Consider the following 21,961-nt stretch of genomic DNA (forward strand, 5'->3'; position numbering starts at 1 on the left):
AGGGACAATTTGACTTCTTCTTTTCCTAACTGAATACCCTTGATTTCTTTCTCTTGCCTGATTGCCCTAGCCAGAACTTCCAACACTATGTTGAAGAGGAGTGGTGAGAGAGGGCATCCTTGTCTTGTGCCAGTTTTCAAAGGGAATTTTTCCAGTTTTTGCCCATTCAGTATGATATTGGCTGTGGGTTTGTCATAAATAGCTCTTATTATTTTGAGATATGTTCGATCAATACCTAGTTTATTGAGAGTTTTTATCATGAAGTGCTGTTGAATTTTGTCACAGGCTTTTTCTGCATCTATTGATATAATCATGTGGTTTTTGTCCTTGGTTCTGTTTATATGCTGGATTACGATTATTGATTTGCATATGTTGAACCAGCCTTGCATCCCAGGGATGAAGCCCACTTGATCATGGTGGATCAGCTTTCTGATGTGCTGCTGGATTCGGTTTGCCAGTATTTTATTGAGGATTTTTGCATGATGTTCATCAGGGATATTGGTCTAAAAGTCTCTTTTTTTGTTGTGTCTCTGCCAGGCTTTGGTATCAGGATGATGTTGGCTTCATAAAATGATTTAGGGAGGATTCCCTCTTTTTCTATTGACTGGAATAGTTTCAGAAGAAAAGGTACCAGCTCCTCCTTGTACCTATGGTAGAATTCAGCTGTGAATCCATCTGGTCCTGGACTTTTTTTGGTTGATAGGCTATTAATTATTGCCTCAATTTCAGAGCCTTCTATTGGTCTATTCAGGGATTCAACTTCTTTCTGGTTTAGTCTTGGGAGAGTGTAAGTGTCCAGGAAATTATCCATTTCTTCTAGATTTTCTAGTTTATTTGCATAGAGGTGCTTATAGTATTTTCTGATGGTAGTTTGTATTTCTATGGGGTCGGTGGTGATATCCCTTTTATCATTTTTTATTGCATCTATTTGGTTCTTCTCTCTTTTCTTCTTTATTAGTCTTGCTAGCGGTCTATCAGTTTTGTTGATCTTTTCAAAAAACCAACTCCTGGATTCATTGATTTTTTGGAGGGTTTTTTGTGTCTCTATCTCCTTCAGTTCTGCTCTGATCTTAGTTATTTCTTGCCTTCTGCTAGCTTTTGACTGTGTTTGCTCTTGGTTCTCTAGTTCTTTCAATTGTGATGTTAGAGTGTCAATTTTAGATCTTTCCAGCTTTCTCTTGTGGGCATTTAGTGCTATAAATTTCCCTCTACACACTGTTTTAAATGTTTCCCAGAGATTCTGATGTGTTGTATCTTTGTTCTCATTGGTTTCAAAGAACATCTTTATTTCTGCCTTCATTTCATTATGGACCCAGTAGTCATTCAGGAGCAGGTTGTTCCGTTTCCATGTAGTTTGGCAGTTTTGATTGAGTTTCTTAGTCCTGAGTTCTAGTTTGATTGCCCTGTGGTCTGAGAGACAGTTTGTTATAATTTCTGTTCTTGTACATTTGCTGAAGAGTGCTTTACTTCCAATTATGTGGTCCATTTTGGAATAAGTGTGATGTGGTGCTGAGAAGAATGTATATTCTGTTGATTTGGGGTGGAGAGTTCTATAGATGTCTATTAGGTCTGCTTGGTGCAGAGTTGAGTTCAATTCCTGGATATCCTTGTTAACTTTTTGTCTCTTTGATCTCTCTAATGTTGATAGTGGGGTGTTGAAGTCTCCCTTTATTACTGTATGGGAGTTATGTCTCTTTGTAAGTCTCTAAGGACCTGTTTTACGAATCTGTATACTCCTGTATTGGGTGCATATATATTTAGGATAGTTAGTTCTTCCTGTTGAATCAATCCCTTTACCATTATGTAATGGCCTTCTTTGTCTCTTTTGATCTTTGATGGTTTAAAGTCTGTTTTATCAGAGACTAGGATTGCAACCCCTGCTTTTTTTTTGTTCTCCATTTGCTTGGTAGATCTTCCTCCATCCCTTTATTTTGAGCCTATGTGTGTCTCTGCATGTGAGATGGGTCTCCTGAATACAGCAGACTGATGGGTCTTGACTCTTTATCCTGTTTGCCAGTCTGTGTCTTTTAATTGGACCATTTAGTCCATTTACATTTAAGGTTAATATTGTTATGTGTGAACTTGATCCTGTCATTATTATATTAGCTGGTTGTTTTGCGCATTAGTTGCTGCAGTTTCTTCCTAGCCTCAATGGACTTTACATTTTGGCATGTTTTTGCAGTGGCTGGTACCAGTTGTTCCTTTCCATGTTTAGTGCTTCCTTCAGGGTCTCTTGTTGGGCAGGCCTGGTGGTGACAAAATCTCTAAGCATTTGCTTATCTGTAAAGGATTTTATTTCTCCTTCACTTATGAAACTTAGTTTGGCTGGATATGAAATTCTGGGTTTAAAATTCTTTTCTTTAAGAATGTTGAATATTGGCCCCCACTCTCTTCTGGCTTGTAGAGTTTCTGCTGAGAGATCTGCTGTTAGTCTGATGGGCTTCCCTTTGTGGGTAACCTGACCTTTCTCCCTGGCTACCCTTAACAGTTTTTCCTTCATTTCAACTTTGACAATTATGTGTCTTGGAGTTGCTCTTCTCGAGGAGTATCTTTGTGGCATTCTCTGTATTTCCTGAATTTGAATGTTGGCCTGCCTTACTAGGTTGGGGAAGTTCTCCTGGATGATATCCTGAAGAGTGTTTTCCAACTTGGTTCCATTTTCCCCCTTACTTTCAGGCACCCCAATCAGACGTAGATTTGGTCTTTTCACATAATCCCATATTTCTTGAAGGCTTTATTCGTTTCTTTTTCCTCTTTTTTTTCTTTAGACTTCTCTTCTCACTTCATTTCATTCATTTGATCCTCAATCGCTGATACTCTTTCTTCCAGTTGATTGAGTCGGTTACTGAGGCTTGTGCATTTGTCAGGTATTTCTCATGTCATGGTTTTTATCTCTGTTAGTTCATTTATGGCCTACTCTGCATTGATTACTCTCGTTATCCATTCTTCCATTCTTTTTTCAAGCTTTTTAGTTTATTTGTGCTGGGTACGTAATTCCTCCTTTGGCTCAGAGAAGTTTGATGGACTGAAGCCTTCTTCTCTAAACTCGTCAAAGTCATTTTCCGTCCAGCTTTGATCCGTTGCTGGTGATGAGCTGTGTTCCTTTGGAGGGGGAGATGTGCTCTTATTTTTTGAATATCCAGCTTTTCTGCCCTGTTTTATCCCCATCTTTGTGGTTTTATCTGCCTTTAGTCTTTGATGATGGTGACGTACTGATGGGGTTTTGGTGTGGGTGTCCTTCCTGTTAGTTTTCCTTCTAACAGTCAGGACCCTCAGCTGTAGGTCTGTCAGAGATTGCTTGAGGTCAAATTCAGACCCTGTTTGCCTGGGTATCAGCAGCAGAGGCTGCAGAAGATAGAATATTGCTGAACAGTGAGTGTACCTATCTGATTCTTGTTTTGGAAGCTTCGTCTCAGGGGTGTACCCTGCCGTGTGAGGTGTATGGTGTTGGTCTGGACCTAGTGGGGGATGTCTCCCAGTTAGGCTACTCAGGGGTCAGGGACCCACTTGAGCAGGCAGTCTGTCCGTTCTCAGATCTCAGCCTCCATGTTAGGAGATCCACTGCTTTCTTCAAAGTTGTCAGACAGGGTTGTTTGCATTTGCAGAGGTTTCTGCTGCTTTTTGTTTAGCTGTGCCCTGTCCCCAGAGGTGGAGTCTACAGAGACAGGCAGGCCTCCTTGAGCTGCTGTGGGCTCCACCCAGTTCGAGCTTCCCAGCGGCTTTGTTTACCTACTTAAGCCTCAGCAATGGCGGGCGCCCCTCCCCTAGCCTTGCTGCTGCCTTGCAGTTAGATGTCAGACTGCTGTGCTTGCAATGAGGGAGGCTCCATCAGCGTGGGACCCTCCCGGCCAGGTGTGGGATATAATCACCTGGTGTGCCCCTTTGCTAAGACCCTTGGTAAATCGCAGTATTGGGGTGGGAGTTACCCGATTTTCCAGGTGTTGTGTGTCTCAGTTCCCCTGGCTAGGAAAAAGGATTTCCTTCCTTCTTGTGCTTCCCAGGTGAAATGATGCCTCGCCCTGCTTCAGCTCTCGCTGGTCGGGCTGCAGCAGCTGACCAGCACTGATTGTCCAGCACTCCCTAGTGAGATGAGCCAGGTACCTCAGTTGAAAATGCAGAAATCACCCATCTTCTGTGTTGCTTGTGCTGGGAGCTGGAGACTGGAGCTGTTCCTATTTGGCCATCTTGCTCCGCCCTCCACATTTTTTTTCCCAAAATTTCTTGATGATTTCTAGGCATGCAGTCTTCCATGTAAACTATAAGGATTTGTTGTTGTTGTCTTTTCTGCCAGTTTACCTCAAACTTCTCTTTTTCCTTCCCCAGAAATCCAGCTCTCCTGGGATTCTACTATATTAGCATTTACTCATGAATTTTGAACCACTGGCATATTAATGATAAGGCTTCTTGTTCAAGAATATGATCTGATTTTAATTGGCTCATGTGTTCTATGTCATTCAATAAGATTTTATACATATAGATCCCATACCCTTATTATTATACTTATTCATGTGCATTTTATAATTTTTATAGTTAATATGAATGAAAAAGTATTTTGCTTTCTTCTTCTGCTGAAAGTTCAATACTAACTTAGAAATTGGTTCATTACTTAGAAACTTCCATTACTGATTTTTATTAAATGTTCAAGCAATTTGTCATCTATTTTATTCTATCAGTTTACCTTTTGACAAGAATATTTTGGTTTTGTATATATAGAATATCATCCTCAAAAGTCTTATTTATTTTATTTTATATTTAAAAATATTATTTTATTTCTTTATTGCAGTTTCTATAAACTCTGAGGCAATATTGGATAATAATGGTGATGATGGGCACCCCTGCATAGTTTTTGAATTTAAATAAAATGGTTTTGGTATCTCTATTTATGGTAATAATTGTTGTTTTAGTAAAGTCTTTGTTATATTTAAATAACTTTATTTTTCTTCAATTTGATTATAATTTTAATTAGAAGTTCAAAAATTATATATGTGTTCAACATCTATTGGTATAGTTGGTTCATATCTATTTGTATAGTTAGTATAGTTGGTTCAATAGATGTTGCTTCAACATCTATTGGTATATGTGTTCAACATCTATTGGTATATAGCAGCAAACATTGACAAATGAGATCTAATTAAACTAAAGAGCTTCTGTAGAGAAAAACAAACAAAACAAAACAAAACAAAAAGCTACCACAGAGTAAACATATACTTACATAATGGGAGAAAATTTTTGCAAACTATGCATCCAACAAAAGTCTAACATCCAGAATCTATAAGAAACTTAAACAAATTTACAAGAAACAAAACCAAGTAACCTCATTAAAAAGTGGGTAAAGGACATGAACAGACACTTTTCAAAAGAAGGCATACATGAGGACAACAATTTTATGAAATAAAGGTCAACACCACTGATCATTAGAGAAATGCAAATCAAAACCACAGTGAAATACCATCTCACACCGGTCAGAATGGCTAGTACTAAAAAGTCAAAAAATAACAGATGCTTTTGAGGTTGCAGAGAAAAAGGAACACTTATACACTGTTGGTGAGAGTGTAAATTAATTCAACCATTGTGGAAGACAGTGTGGCAATTACTCAAAGACCTAAGGACATAATATCATTAGACCCAGCAATCCCATTACTGGGTATATACCCAAAGGAATAGAAATTGTTCCATTATAAAAACACATGCTTGTGTATATTCATTGCAGCACTATTCACAATAGCAAAGACACGGAATCAACCTAAATGCCCATCAATGACAGATTGGATAAAGAAAATGTGGTACATATATACCATGTAATACTATGCTGTCATAAAAAAAGAACAAGATCACATCTTTTTCAGGGAATGAATGGAGCTGGAGGCCATTATCCTTAGCAGACTAACACAGGAACAGAAAACCAAGTGTATTAGCCTGTTCTCACACTGCTATTAAAGAGATACCCGAGACTGGGTAATTTATAAAGGAAAGGGATTTAATTGATTCACAGTTCAACATGGCTGTGGAGGCCTCAGAAAACATAATCATGGCAGAAGGGGAAGTAAACACATCCTTTTTCGCATGACAGCAGGAAGAAGTGCCAAACATAAGAAGGAAAAGCACCTTATAAAATAATTGGATCTCATGAGAACTCACTCACTATCATGAGAACAGAAGCATAGGGGTAACTGTCCCCATGATTCAATTACCTTACATCAGGTCCCTCCATGACACATGGGGATTATAGGAACTACAATTCAAGATAAGATTTGGGTGGGGATAGAGCCAAAGCGTATCATCAAGTATCACATGTACTCACTTATACGTGGGAGCTAAATGATGAGAACACATGGACATATGGTCAGGAACAACATGTACTGGGGCCTGTCAGAGGGCGAGGGCTGGGAGAGGATCAGATAAAATGACTAATGAACACTAGGCTTAATACTTGGGTGATGAGATAATTTGTACAACAAGCCCCATGACACAAATTTACCCACTACACATGTGCTCCTGAGCTTAAAATAAAAGTTAAACAATAAAGAAAATGTAGAGAGATTTGACAAATAGTAGCTAACACTTACACAGTACTTTGGATAGGCACTGTTCTAAACACTTTACATGTAGAATTTGATTTAATCCATACAACATCTTTGTAAACATGTTTGATGTCCACATTCTGTAAGTGAGAGATGGAAAGCAGAGGGAGTTTAATTTTTCTCAGTGCCACACAATTATTAAGTGAAGGAGGTAGGATTTGAACACAGGCTTGTGGCTTTTATTCCTCTCTGTGACAGTAGAAGAGGCCAGGAATATTCAAGGAAATCTTTCCTCATGGAACTAGGAGTAAAGGGTCACCCTGGTTTTCGCTCCAATAAAAGCATGGGGTTTGATAAAATGGGGGCCTATCATCTCTCAAGGAAAGTGATTAGCAGTATGCTGTATTTGGACAGTCTCTCATTTTCAAGATGTCACTCCAACATACTAACCACTGTTCTTTTGAGCATTTCCTTGGGATCAGATGTGGACAATATAGAGCTTATCTCCAAAATTCTGAAATGGATTAAAATCATGTATTAATGAAACCCAATCTAAGGCCATTTAATAACTAAGGTCCAAGTTCACTGCATAATCTATTTCTATTCAAGATTTTTTCTGGTCTATAACATAATATATTAGAGATTCTGTAGTGAGATTAAACAACATTAAGATATTTCAAGATGCCAGTGTCAAGATGCTAATTTTTGTATGCAAAATTGATCCCATTATTACCTTCTCAGAGAGAAATTAAAGTCTAAATATATTAGCCACTTTCATAGTACAAAAAATCAAGTTCTGTTACTCTTTTAATCAAAATTCAAAGAAATAAAAGTACAATATTGAATATCTTCAGCTTCTTCAGTTCGGTCCCAGCCAGAATTATTCTTCATGCTGGAGTAGAACTGATTTCTATCAGCAGTTACATTGTTTTTCTCTAGCATAAGTAAAAAATGTTTAATGGTCTGAAAAGTATTTGTAGGGCCTCTCTTTGTAGAGTTCAAAGAGTTAATAAGAAACAAAAATCATTATATCTTTCCAATTAAAGTAAGAAGTGAATAGTTATTTCTAAAGCTGTTATTCCAGGAAAAAAAAATATGTTTGCAAAACTAAGTGTTTAATGATGCCAAAGTCCAGAGAGGAAATTCCTTTTGACTGGAGAAGGTAATTGTTTTGGTTGTAGTCTTGCCAGGATGCCACTCAGATTGTTCCAGGTATTCTAAATTCTAAATCCATGACTTGTAAATTTAAACTCAATTGGGAGAACTCTCCTACCAAGAAGTTAATTTTGGTGTCCTGCAATCACATTTCTGAAGGGATAATCAGTTTATGCACTGGCCTCTTGTCTCCAAAAGTGACACGCAGTCTACTTACAAAGTTTAGAAGTTTTCAAGGGTGGCTACTCAGTTGCCAGGTGCGTACTCTTGTAAGTACATATTTTCAGTCTTATGCCAGAATGGTTATTTCCAGCGCCTCTTGCCAAGAAACCTACTCCTAACAAAATTTCCTCCTCAAACTGGAGATGTCCAATCCAGTGCCACCATAAAACCACGAAATAGCAAATTGTTTTTTGAGTTTATGGCATTCCTCATGATATGCCCTCCTACTATTATTTTCTTGGCCCTACATGCAGAATGGAATTTGGAGCATCTGGTCTAGAGATGTCTGTCAATAACAGTTTAAAGCTAAAACATCTCTAATACTCAGAGACATATGCAGGACTTCACTATCCAGCAATTTAAAAGCAGCAAAGACTGTTTGTCTGCTATGATCTAAGAGTCCTATTCCTTGCAATGGAACATTTGCCTCAGCCATACTTCCTTAGAAAAAGCTGCACCTGAAGAAGGGTCTGCAGCATCCCAAATCTGGATCCCTATTCTTGCTAAGGCCCTGGAGCTTTGACTCTTTCTGATAGAGTCTGCCTCTGCTGAGAGCTGAGTGGCCTCGTCGATCCTAGCTGAGGCTCCCATCTTCTTTTCCCCGTTTCAAATCATCTCTCATTGGCACCCCCCTTGTAGTCTTTCCTTAGATCCAGGGGCCTTTGTTTAAATCTCAATAGTGTTTTTTTCCCTTGGACAAAAACACAGCGAGTTGCAATCAACTACCACAGTCGAAATACTATGGGATGGGGTTAAAATTTTCAATTTGGTCAATGTCAGGGTCTTAAAACCCATCTGGACCTAAAATTAACCTCTGAAGATTACTAATAAGAGAAGACCAAGGCCCAAACCACTTGTCTTTAAGCTACTAATTGCTTCTCCAAGTGTATGTTTTGCTACCCCAAATTCTACTCTTTGGTTTTATTTTTTAATATTTCTGGCCTATGTATTTAGGGTTTAGGGTCAATAAAGCCACTTAAAATTATTATTTCACCCCCTCATCCCTGGTAAAAACTGAACAAGTTAGGAGGAAAAAATCAAAATGGAAGCCAACATAATGTCAGAGACTGGGTTGGCAATTGTACCTCTAGGTTGGTTAGCCAAGCGCACTACTTGGCAATTCAGAATTTGAGAAATAGACATCCTCTCCCATTCATGAGTTGCATAGAGAAAAGAAGAAAATGTATTCTCTTTGAGGATAGACTTATTAACCAAAGAAAAAAGTGAAAATAAGCCAAGAAGTTATAGTTATTCTTCCCAAAGTTACCCATCAGTTTTCACTTCACTCCCACTAGGGTAGAATAAATGAAGGACTGAGGAAAGTCTATAAGTATGCTTTCCAAATTTCTGATCTTGGATACCTGGAGTGAGAAATGGCATTTTCCTTTAATAAGTAAGGGTTAAATTAATAACGATTACTACTACTACTAGATAATATTATTAATGCCTAAACTTGCAACTTAAGGGCATAACTGTGCTACATGGGAAATAAAATGTTACACACAGGAATACTTTTGTTTATTTATGCAAAGGTATATTTGCAGAAATACATTCTTTTGCTCCAGGTTCTGTTTATTTCTAGCACAGAAAAATCCTTTGATCAATGCATGCAACATATTGGGAGCAATTTCTAAATGATGTATGCAAGACACTATCACAGTTCCTCAAGTGTGGAGATAATGTTTGCCCCTTTTTATTTCTGAATCCCGTTTATTTACTGGCAAACTAATGGATTAAACTAATATTATTTTTAAAAACTCTTGTTTATTATGTCCTTTATGAGACTAAAAAATTGAAAAACATTTTAAGGATGGTGGAAATTTGCCAATAATGGCAGAATACCTACTTTGTGCCAGAGATATTACATATCATAGCCCGTGTTACTCTCGTGTTGACATTACTGATTAGATATTATTTTCTCTATTTTGTGGAAAATGCATTTGAGGCCAGAAAGGTCAAATAACATATCCAGTGTCATATAACACATGGAAGAAAACTATTTGAATCAATGGATGTCTGGTTCTCACACTGTTTTCACAGTAGCCCACCCTCTTTGTCTGTTTGCAACTTAACAACTCAGTCCCGTGCCTTATTGGAATTATTAGATTTGTTACCACAGTCATGATGTTACATTTTAAATATAAAATTATATTTACTTATATCTCAAGAAATACCTTGCTAAGTTTCCTTTATTTCCTATAATTGTGTGCTCTGAAGTCACTGGCAGATTTTGAGTTTAAAGGCAGCATTATACATTTAATTATTTTATTATATGTTTTGTTCATTTGATTGACTAGGGATTAAGATAACTTTCTTGGGGTGTGGGCAACATTCTGGGGCTTCTTCAAATGATTAAAGTTATTTCAAATTACAGTATTTCTTAATCCAGTCTGTCACTGATGGACAAATGTGGCACATATATACCATGGAATACTATGCAGCCATAAAAATGTATGAGTTTGTGTCCTTTGTAGGGACATGGATGCAGCTGGAAACCATCATTCTTAGCAAACTATCACAAGAACAGAAAACCAAACACCGCATGTTCTCACTCATAGGTGGGAACTGAACAATGAGATCACTTGGACTCGGGAAGGGGAACATCACACACTGGGGCCTATCATGGGGAGGGGGGAGGGGGGAGGGGGGAGGGGGGAGGGATTGCATTGGGAGTTATACCTGATGTAAATGATGAGTTGATGGGTGCTGACGAGTTGATGGGTGCAGCACAGCAACATGGCACAAGTATACATATGTAACAAACCTGCACGTTATGCACATGTACCCTAGAACTTAAAGTATAATAATAATAATAATTTTTTAAAAAAAGACACATGCACAAAAAAAAAAACAAAAAAAACCACAAAAAAACAAATTACAGTATTTCATATTCAAGAGTTATTTTAGGAGTCACTTATCCTGAGTTTTCAAAATCATGTCAACTTTAAATTAAAAAAATATAGAACTAATATATCGGTCCTATATCCATCTTGTTGAAACCTCACTTTCTCCTATGAGATAAATAATATTGTTCTCTTTGGCAGAGGTGAAACTGAAGCTAAAAGAAGGTAAATGGCATTTCCAGAGTCATACACATAAGAAATGGCATTTGAAGACTTGAACTGAGTTTATTATGACTTCTAGCTTAGTGTTTGTCTCATGACATTAGGCTTCCTCCATGCCACAGGCACAATAGACACATATGGGCTAACAGTCTGACAATATCAACTTCTGCTTCAGGAGAGAACACACTAGCTGGTATTGGACTTAGCCTGTTGATGTAAATAACCACACAACTGCACACAACATATAAAGTTTCTGTTTTCAGACACTGGGTAACAGGCGACACCAGAATGAGACCCTTGAGAGAAGGAAAACACATGCATGAATTCCATGTTATCCTTGGTTTTGTCCTGGGATGCTTTCCAGAACATGGCACAGGGTCGTGAAGCACCATGAAGATTGGCAGTCTCTCTGGGCAGTAGAGATAGAGCTTCCAGTTTGACGATGTTAAAGCAATTGGAATTTGCAAGGCAGAGTGCTGAAGAGGAAGAAGACCCTGAAATGAATAAGCAGAAATCTGCATGGAGGTTATCCTTGGGTTCTAGCTGAGGTCTGGGTTGTGTACACTCAAAGGGTAGAATCCATGAAGCATAGCAGAAAGCAACTGTTAGAGGATCTGAAAGCCAAACAGAGGTTTAAAAATACTTGATAGACTGATTAATGCCCACTTCTGACTAAGATGAAATGTGTCCTCATATAACACATTTCTCCGAGTTCTCTGGAAAGACAGACTATTTAAGTGTGGTTCAACATTCTCATAAAGGTTCATTAATGCATCTGGAATTATTTTTCTTCTAGATTTATCAGACTAGCAATGCATTATTTCAACTTATTTTCATAAATTTCATATTACTTCATTAACATAACCAAAAAGCCTAGGAAGGCAATAGGTGCTTTCTGAAGACCCCCCCAATAAAAGTAGCATCTATTTTCTGGAGTTCTTCTGTTAAAGACCTTCCCATGGTGACGTGACTACAGATTTTAGTGTAAATAATAATTACCAAAAATATTTAGTTAGTAGACTATTAAAGAATCATTTGCATAATTGGTAGAAGATAAAGTTTTCTTTTGGCTCCTTTCTCATTTTCAGGTTTTCTTGAAGAAAATGAAGAAATTATGAAATATATTAAAATGCAAACTCAAAATGCATTTATATTTTAAAACCTCTGTACTTTGAGCTATATTTTTCATAGGTGAATATAACACTTATTTCTTGAAGTATTTATCATAGGAAACCAGGGTCTTGAGTTGAATTCTCACTCAACAATCATGGAGAAAACTGTGAAGTCAAGTCATAGCACTTCATTTCTTTGGGCTCTGGTTTGCTGATTTATGACATGGAGTTAGGAGTAGTCATTTGATGCACTCACATGTATCTTCCATGATTCATATATTGAGTACTGCTGCTGTACTTGCTATCTCAAATTCACACTCTAGAATCATGGAGATTATCATCCATCTATGATTGTTGCCTTTTTTATTTACGCCATTTACAAGGCAGAATTGCAACTATGGCTTAACCTGAATATTGCAGAAAAATATAATGGCCATCCATTTTCTCAAGAGTCCTTGAAAACAAGATGAAAGAACGATGTTGTTTTTCAATTGTTCATGTGAAAAAAAAGGACTTACAGATGTAGAAAAATTGCATTCCCTAAACTACTCTCCAGTAGAGTTGAAGACAAGAAGATTGTGCCCTTTAGAGAGAGAGTAAGGTGCTCTTGAAAGGGACTTAGACCTGATAGTATTGAATAGGCTTCTGTTGCTCATCATCTTTGATGTTCGGCCTCTAAAGACTTTTTGTTTGTCTTATGTAAGGAAATAATAATGCCATTTTTTGGGATGTCATCAGCAGTTTTTTTCCCCTCAAACTTGTTTGTGGGAAGGCCCTAAGAAAGCCTGAGAGTTTTAAAATTTCTGGAGCCTAGAAGAAAAGAATTAGAGGTATAATTATCACATTGCCATCTTTCATTTCCATCTCTGATTCTACTATTTTTTCATCTCTATGATGTATTTTCTGTTTTCTCAAAGAGTAATGAATGAGCAATGAGTAAATCTGAGACTGCATAATACACAATGGAGAAAACAAGTGAAGAAAACCTCGATGGGGGCAAGCAAAGCTAAAATGCCTAGAAAAAAAGGAAAATCTGTATGCAGAAAAATTATAAATCAGATAGGTCAATGCAAAGTATTGAAATAGTCCCATGAAAAGTATGGCATAAGTAGCCCTAGTTGCCACAAAACACCCATGAAAAGAACTAGAAATGACAATGAGGTGAGCACATTATTTAATATTTATACTTATAGTGTCAATGATATAACAGACACCCCACTATTTAACCTTCACGTTGTTGCTGAAAACAAAAGGGATGAGAAAGGTCATCATTTTCTGCTTGGTGTTGACTGGTCTCACTCAGGCTTATTAAGCATAGCTTTATCCTCTCAGGAGACAGGTTATATACCTGGTCTGAATTAGAAAAGTTAGCAAGTGAAATGAGATTTCCCCTAAGCCCCTAACAGTGTTCTTTGGAATATATTTCAAAGCTTATCCTTTAATATAGTAGTATTCCTTTCTCTACAGCTTTATTACATTTACTTTTCAATTGAATGAAATCCCCACAGTCAGCACAGAGGCACATAATGGAACAGTATCTGACTACCTCATGAAGAAACCTATGGGTGCTCACACACACATGCACACACACATACACATACACACACACACACGCAGACATACATTCTCTCTCTCTCCCCACCATCCTCCCCACCACCATCCTCTCTCATATACATACAAATACTCTCCATATATTGCCAAGAATTCACCTGGGAAACAGAGGAAAGAAGAATCAGATCCAAGCCTAGAATTCTGGCAGAGTTAGACCTCAGTTGCATATATCCTATTATTCTTAGTGAAGTTCAACTTACAAAACATTTATGTATACACCATTATTCATAGATTTTCTTCAACTAGAACAACACTCTTCACCTTCTCAATCCTATTCATCTTCAGGAACTAAGATTTTTTATAACCCCTGAAAGTTCTAGACCATCCCAGACATAAAGATATATATCCTTTCTAAATTTATAGTCATTTCTAATCAAAATTGATCATTTACAAATATACCAGGCACTTCTTGTGATACCCGTGGAACTCTCTTTGAAATGCTGTTCTAGTTCATTTTAATTTTTATAAATTAGGACTTATTTGGTTCTTCCTGTGTATATTAGTATCTGAATAAGACTCACTGCTATAAATCAACCATCATGTCATGAGTAATAGCTCCAGAAAAGTGGTTTCTAATGCTTCATGTGGTAATGAACTTTTACATTTTCACTAAGGCAGCAAACAGAAAAAAAGAAAACACTAATAATGCAGGAAAAGGGACTGAGGCAAAGAATAAAGGCATACTCTGGAAAAAAATCAAACATCATATAAAGGTAGAATTCAGGAAAGTAGAGCTCCGAATTGAGAATGTATGAAGGCAACAGAATTAATAATGGATTCCAGAGTGAGAAATTGAGCCTTAGTGAGAACCTAGCAGGGAAACAGGGATGCAAGTGCACAATAGCTCTGAAAGCAGGGCTGGGACTAAAGTGTCTCTGCCCACTAGAGATGGTAGGTGATGGGATATGTAAAACACAGACATGTAAAACCTTGAGAGTTAGCAAAACGTCCAGTGTTACAACAAGTAATCTCTTGAGTTGATGTTTGGGACTTTTTTCCCCTACTAATCTTTCTTCCACACAATGTTAAGACCATTTGCAAAAAGGAATTGGTTTTTTTACTCAAATGGCATATTTCCCAGATATACATAATGCAAACTCTGGCTTACACAATGGGATTTTCCTCAAATAACTAATTTGAGTTTTTAGCATGGAAGTATATGTATTTGCAAGTTATGGTTCCATAGAGTTATGCCTTGTCTACAACTTGATGGTGTAATCCTTGAGGTCAGCAACTGTTTTCAGTCATCTTTGTATTCTCGCAAAATCTATTACAATATTTTCCGTAAAGTAGATATTCAACTACTGATGAATTTGTCCTTCTCAATCATGCACATTTACTATATAATGTTATGAATATTCAAATACTCTTTTCTAAATGATGTAACTTTGTCCAGTTAATAAAAAATCATTAAAAGCACATTCACATCATTAATGTATCTTGGGTTCAATGGAAAGTCAGGTGGGCAGAACTGATAATACATTAAAAACTCCTTTTTCACCATTATTTCACAGTTTTGAGCTATGTACGGAGCTGCCTTTGAAAACATTTGTACTTCTCATTTAGATGAGCTATGTGACATGCAGAGAAAGATGAAAAACAATCTCTGTGTGAAGTCGCATATGGGGGGTTAGTTCTAAATTTACCAGCTACTAATTTTCCTTTGAGCGATCATATTTGTTCTTTGATTACACATAACCTTACTGATTTCAAAGCAAAAGAGCAGGAGGAGATGAAAATACTTGAATCACACAACAGCCTCAGGTGGTGCCTTTGGAACTGAGGAGCTGAAATTCCATTTCCAAGTCTCAAAATATAAGAGACATAACTAGACTGAGCAAATGTAATGCAACAGCAAAAGCCCTTGGCAAATCTGAGCCAAATATCAAGTAGAGGACACTATTCGTGTGTACAGGAACCCATGCAACCCAGACAAGGAGCATTACTGGATGACCTAGTAGCTCCTTGATTTACTCTTTCCCAGGGAAAGTTTGGTACTGTCACACAGGAAGTACCATGGTGGCAATGCCTCCAAACCATGGAAAGCTCTTTCTCAAACAAGAGGAGACTGTTCTTTCAAAAAGGGGATTACAAATCTTGCCTCTTATTGACTTAATAAAGAATTATATTCCCACAGAGTGGCTGGTGATAGACACAGAGCCCTCTAACAAAAGACAGAAAGTTGCAGAGGATACTAGAGAAAACAAAGTCTCTCTTTGGAATTAACAAATAAATGTTAAATACTTAATGTCTGATATGGAGAAAGTACATAAGCTTAATATATTAAATTATTTTATCCTATAAATAAATTATTTCTTTTTGGCTCTTACACTACTTTACATTTACTGAATGATTACTGTATGCCAAGTACGGAGTTGAATATTTCACAATCTTATTGCTTTTAAGCCTCATAATAAGGATGATCATAAAAAATATGTACAGTTAATCTCATTTTTTTTTAAAAGGTGAACTGGATCTTGAAGAATTTAGGTAAGTCACTCAAGATAACATAACTAGTGATTTCAAGACTGGGACTTGGAGCCAATCCTGACTAACTTCAAATCGTATGCTTGTAATTATTAATCTGAAAGATTCCTGAAGGAAGAAGAAGACATTTAGCATAGACAGCAGATGTCTGTAGCCAAACCATGCACTAAGAAGAAAATTCAGAGAGGACAACATTTGTTTCTTGATAATGTTGGATTAGAGACCATTGTTAGGAATCAGAAATTATTTTTTACTCCCTTTTCACTAATTATATGTACATATAGTGTGTTTCAATTAGACACACCCAATTCTAAGGAGTCTCAATTTAGTTTTAGTTATTCTCAAAAAATTCATTATAGATTTGTGAGTTAAAAGAGCCTACAAGATGTCGTATAAGAATACTTAGGCTAGGGGATAAAGATTTTAGTACCAAGAGAAGATAAAATTAATTAACAGTTAACAACAACCTGTGCAGAATACTACATTCTTAACAAGGTTTTTTTATTTTCTTTCCCCTGGGAGTGCTCTGAGCTATACCTCGAAATGTGAGCAGTCAGCTAATAGCATTATTAACAATGGCTTCTGTGTTTTCTAGTTTGCAGAAATTCATTTAATAAGTAATTCCACATCTTTGCCCCCTTGTGTTAACAAATTGCCTTCACTTTGCTAAACTTATGGCTGATGGACCCACAGTGTAAAAGTATCTTGACATTGGTAAATTGTATTAAAGTTTTCCAGTCTTTTTCCCAATCCTTTGCTGAAAACCTTGCATTCATGTATTAACTCATGTATTCATTCATTTAGTCATTTCACAAAAGTATGTAGAATGCCTTCTCTATGCCAGGCATATTTTACATGCTAACAAAGAAATGATGTGCACACAGGTAAATTTCTTGTGCCTATGTGCAAACACATAAACATAATGCCAGTAATAAGCTGAGTAAGAAGAGAGAGTGTACCTGGTAGATGAGGGTGGAATTTAAAATAGGGTGTTCAGATAAGACTTTGCTGGGGAGATGCCACTTGAGCAACACCACAATTAAAACAGTGATGCAAGGGAACACACTTGTGAGGTAAGAACACTCTAGACTAAGTAAAAAGGGGAAGCACCCTGAAGTGGAGGCCTGCTGAGTATGTTTAAGCAAGGTTCAGGGAGGAATTTAGAGTTCTGGAACAAAGCGAGAAATAAGGAATGAAGTCAGAATAACAACTAGGGGCCAGATCATATGAAAGCTTTCATGCTGTGGCTTTTGTTCTTAGCGATAAGAAGTCACTGGGAGTTTTCAGTAGGCTATGGCAAGATCTGAATTGTGTTTTAAAATTTATGTTTTTATTATGTACAACAGATTGTACTTCCTATAGATAAGGTCACACAACTCTGAAGTTAAAAAAAAAAAAACTAACAGAAACATTATTTGCCCTTTAGAAGAGTGTTAGTGTAATTCTTGAATAGAATTATATCATTGTCATTTGCTCCATTGTTAACTTGTTTTTCTTTCAAATTTACTGAATGTAATATCTATAAAGAAACACACATAAATTAGAAATACACAGCTTAATGAATTATCACAAGGTGAAGAATGTCCATAGTGATTATCTAAGCCAGGAAACAGTTGTGACCTGTCTCATGTTATACACCTTCCCTCCTCCCGTATGGACTACTAACTTGCTTCTGAAATCATAGATTAGATGTGTCTAAATTTCCCTTTTTATAGGTACTTCAGTCATATTGAATTAGGGGTTCACTCTACTCCAATGTGGTTTCATCTTAAGTAATTATATCTGAAATAATCCTATTTTCAAGTTTGCATTTTGAGGTACTAAAGTTAGGACTTCGACGTATGAATTTTTGAGGGACACGATTCAACCTATAGCATATCAGATAAAAATTTGGATTGTTTTTCTAAAGCACTTCCATTAGCATTTATTACAGGTATAACCTACTCGTGATGAAATATCTCACCTATAATTTATCCAAAACTATCATTGTTTCATTTTCATTTTTGAAGTATGTAGAATTTTTGTTGATGTCTTCCTTCTTTTGTCATTCAGCAATTTAAAAATGACCTTCCATTATGTTTTGGTCTTCATCGTTATGATGAGAAATCAGCCTTTTTTTCTAGTCATGGTTTCCCTGAATATAATGTGTCTTTATTTTTTTCTTCTGTATACTTTCTAGATTTTCCATTTGTTGTTGCTTTCCAGTAGGATAATCACAGTGTACCCAGGTGTTGTTTCCCTTATATGTATTCATTTTAGCATTTGCTCTACTGCTTGGATTTGTGCATTGATGTTTCTCACCACATGCTATAGCTTAAGTGTGTCCCTCAAAGTTCGTATGTTGAAAACGTGATTCCCAATGAGGAGGTGTTGGGAGGTGAGGCTTAAAGGAATGAGTGTGGGTCATGGGGGCATGGCTTTCATGAATGGATTAACGCTGCTATTATGGGAGTGGTTTGTTATCATAAGAGTGGGTTCCTAGTAAAAGGAAAAGTTTGACCCCCTCTTGCATGCTCTCTCTCTCTCTTTTCTCTCTTTGCACTTTTGACTTTCTACCATGGGATTTATCAGCACAAAGACCCTCACCAGATGTGGGTCCCTTTCTTTCTGGAGAATTTCAGAAGCAATAAGGAAACTAAAATAGAACCAAATGTAAGACTTGGAAATAAAAAACTATGAATAAATAAAAATGTGAAAATATAAATAAAAACTTGTTTTAACTTTGACAGTACATTATTTATAAGACAAGAAAAGATTTGTGAAATTAAGTACATTTGAAAATAAATTATTCACACTGAAGCATAAGTAGAAAACTGATTTCAAAAAATGAACACAATCTCAGTGAGCTATGAACAGTAACAAGGAGTTTAACATCTAATTTTTTTATAAGTTCAGTAATTTTTTATTGTGTTCTGGACATTGTTATTGATACATTTTAAGGAGTTTATGTTATATTGTGTCATTTTAAAGGTTTTTGAATTTTGTATGACAATCAATTAAATTCTCTTGATTCTGTTCGGCTTGATTTTAGGTTTTATTAGGGTAAACATAATTCTAAGTTGTGGCTTTAATTCTAGGATACGGCTCTTTCACCTAAATCATGACTTTTTGAGGTTCAGCTGCATGTCCAATGTGCTCAGTGCAGACTTTCACTCTGGGTTGAGTAGAACTCCAGTGTTTCCAGGCATGGTAAACTCCAATATTTTCAGACACTGCATGACCTTTTTAAACCTGTTTGGCTTTCAGATGCTCTAACAGTTGCTTTCTGCTATGCTTCATGGATTCCACCCTCTGAGTATGCACAACCCATACTTCAGTTAGAACCCTAGGATAACCTCCATGTGAATTTCTGCTTATCCCTTTCTGGAGCTTCTTCCTCTTCTGCACTTTGCCCTGCAAATTCCAATTGCTTTAACGTCTTCAAACTGAAAGCTCCACTGCTACTACCCAGATAAATTGCCAATCTTCACGGTGCTTCACTTCCCCTTGCCATGTTCTGGAAAGTGTCCCAGGATAAAACCAAGGATAACATGGAGCTCGTACTGTGTGTTTTCCTTCTCTCAAGGGTCTCATTCTGGTGTTGCCTATTACCCAGTGTCTGAAAACAGAAGCCTTATATATTATGTGCAGTTGCGTAGTTATTTACATCAATAGGCTAAGTCCAATACCAGCTAGTGTGTTCTTTCCCAAACCAGAAGTTGATATTGTCAGATTGTTAATTTTGGCAATTCTGGTTTATGTGCAGTGCTTTCCATTATTGTTTCAGTAGTATTTCTCTCACTACTAATGACGTTGTAATGCTTATTTCCCATTTAGATAATCAAGTGACTCTTTTATTTATTTATTGAGCTGTCTGAAATTTTCTTCTTGATTTACAGAAGTTCTCTCTTGTTTATTCTGAGGCAAATATTTTCTCCAGCAATATAGAAGCCCTTTCACTCTTTCCATTCTCTCTTTTTTTTGTTGCTACCTTCTAACTTAGAACTCATGACATCTATTCCCTTTCTTACTTTTCAGGTTCTTGGCTTGTTTTAGATCAAAATTATGCTGGATTAATTAAATAAGTTGGAAGTTATTTTCTTTTCTTCTGTTCTCTGGGATAGTTTATGTGTATAAATCCAGGTATATTATTTTTAAAACATTTGATAGAATTTTCGGGTAAAACTATCTCGGCCTGGAGTTTTCTTTGCAGAAGAATTTTAAATTATATATTTGACTTTTATTTTTTAGTAGTTAGGGGACTATTCAGATTTTTCTCTTTTATTCATTTGTGTATTATGGTAATTTTATATACAAATATGTTAATTTAGCATACATTTTCCAATTCATTTTTATTAACATCACTTTTTGACCTTTTAAGTGTCTATAGAATCTATAAAGTTACATCATTTTTATTCATAATATTATTTGTGTTAAGACTCTATTTGTCTTGATAAATCTTACTAGAGATTTAACAACATATTTATATTTTCAAAGAACCTTAGTTTTGGTGTCGTAGACACATCTCCATTGTATCTTTATTTTCTATTTTATAAATTTACCTTCCTATCTTTATTACTATCTTTCTTCTACATTCTTTTGTTTAAAGTTTTAATGCCAAATGCTCTGTTTTCTTTCCCTCTTATTCCTAATATTCCAAAGATAAGGTACTTTTTGATCCTGAACCTGAACCTAAGATGTTTACCACAGCCTCTGATTCTTAGTACAGCCTCTGATTCTTAGTGGGTGCTGGACTACAGTTTTTGACTTTGCTGTACATGAATCTGTCAAATGTGTTGTTTGGCTTCTCAGCTTCTCGGTAATCTGTGTAATTGGCATTCGCCTTTAGGGATAATATGGCCTCAACTTCTCAATTTCTTTCCATAGTCTTCTCTTCTCTCCCAGACCTTGGCCTTATAATTTCTCTCTGCCTTGAGAGTTCTTTGGTATAATAAAACAGATTCGTTTTTTGTTCCAGCTTTTTCTAGGTCTTCTCAGCAAGAATATAGAAATAAACAAATGGATTTACCTTTATGAAACACATTTTGATAAAGTTTTGACCAGTTTTTAAGACACATAATATTCTAAATGTCTTGAATTTGCTGTAACTGTTATTACCAATTTAACATTTTATGGATTATTTTTAAGTGGAACCTCTTGTATTCACAATAAATTAGCTTTTCATAACATTTAAAAACTGAATAATTAATTGTAAAGACTTATTTTCACTACTGTAATTTCGGAAAATTTTCAAAAATATACATTTAGGATTTCTAAATCCTGATTTTAAAATTATGTTTATTTGAAAAGAAACTTAGACTCTAACCATAATTTCTGCAAAAATATTTTTATAATTCAGAAATAAATGCTCACTTTGTCAACACACATACTAAAATTGGAATAATACAGAGAAGATTAGCATGGCCCTCTTCAAGAATGACAAGCAAATTCATGAGACATTTCATGTTTTTTAAGTCCTCAAAGCAATGGCAACAAAAACAAAAAGTGAGACTAATTAAACTTAACTTCTGCATAGCAAAAGAAGTTATCAACAGAGTAAACAGACAACCTACAGAATGGGAGAAAATATTTAAAAACTATGCTTTCAACAAAGGTCTAATAGCCAGAATCTATAAGGAACTTAAACAAAATAATAAGCAAAAAACAGAAGACCTCATTAAAAATGGGCAAAAAATGTGGACAGACACACAAGCAGTCAACAAAAAAGAAAAAATGCTAAACATCACTAACCATCAGAGAAATGCAAATCAAAACCACAATGAGATACCACCTCACACCACTCAAAAGG

The 21,961-nt window shown here is 36.2% G+C and overlaps 1 non-coding gene across 1 annotated transcript; it reads left to right on the plus strand.

Moving 5' to 3' along the window:
• The first annotated feature begins 21,517 nt into the window (after positions 1-21,517).
• Positions 21,518-21,623, plus strand: LOC112427743 (U6 spliceosomal RNA). The gene has a single exon (XR_003019474.1). It is a non-coding gene; the product is annotated as a U6 spliceosomal RNA (small nuclear RNA).
• The last annotated feature ends 338 nt before the right edge of the window (positions 21,624-21,961 follow it).

This window comes from Macaca nemestrina, chromosome 3 (genome assembly GCF_043159975.1).
Source record: "Macaca nemestrina isolate mMacNem1 chromosome 3, mMacNem.hap1, whole genome shotgun sequence".
Lineage (NCBI taxonomy): Eukaryota > Metazoa > Chordata > Mammalia > Primates > Cercopithecidae > Macaca > Macaca nemestrina.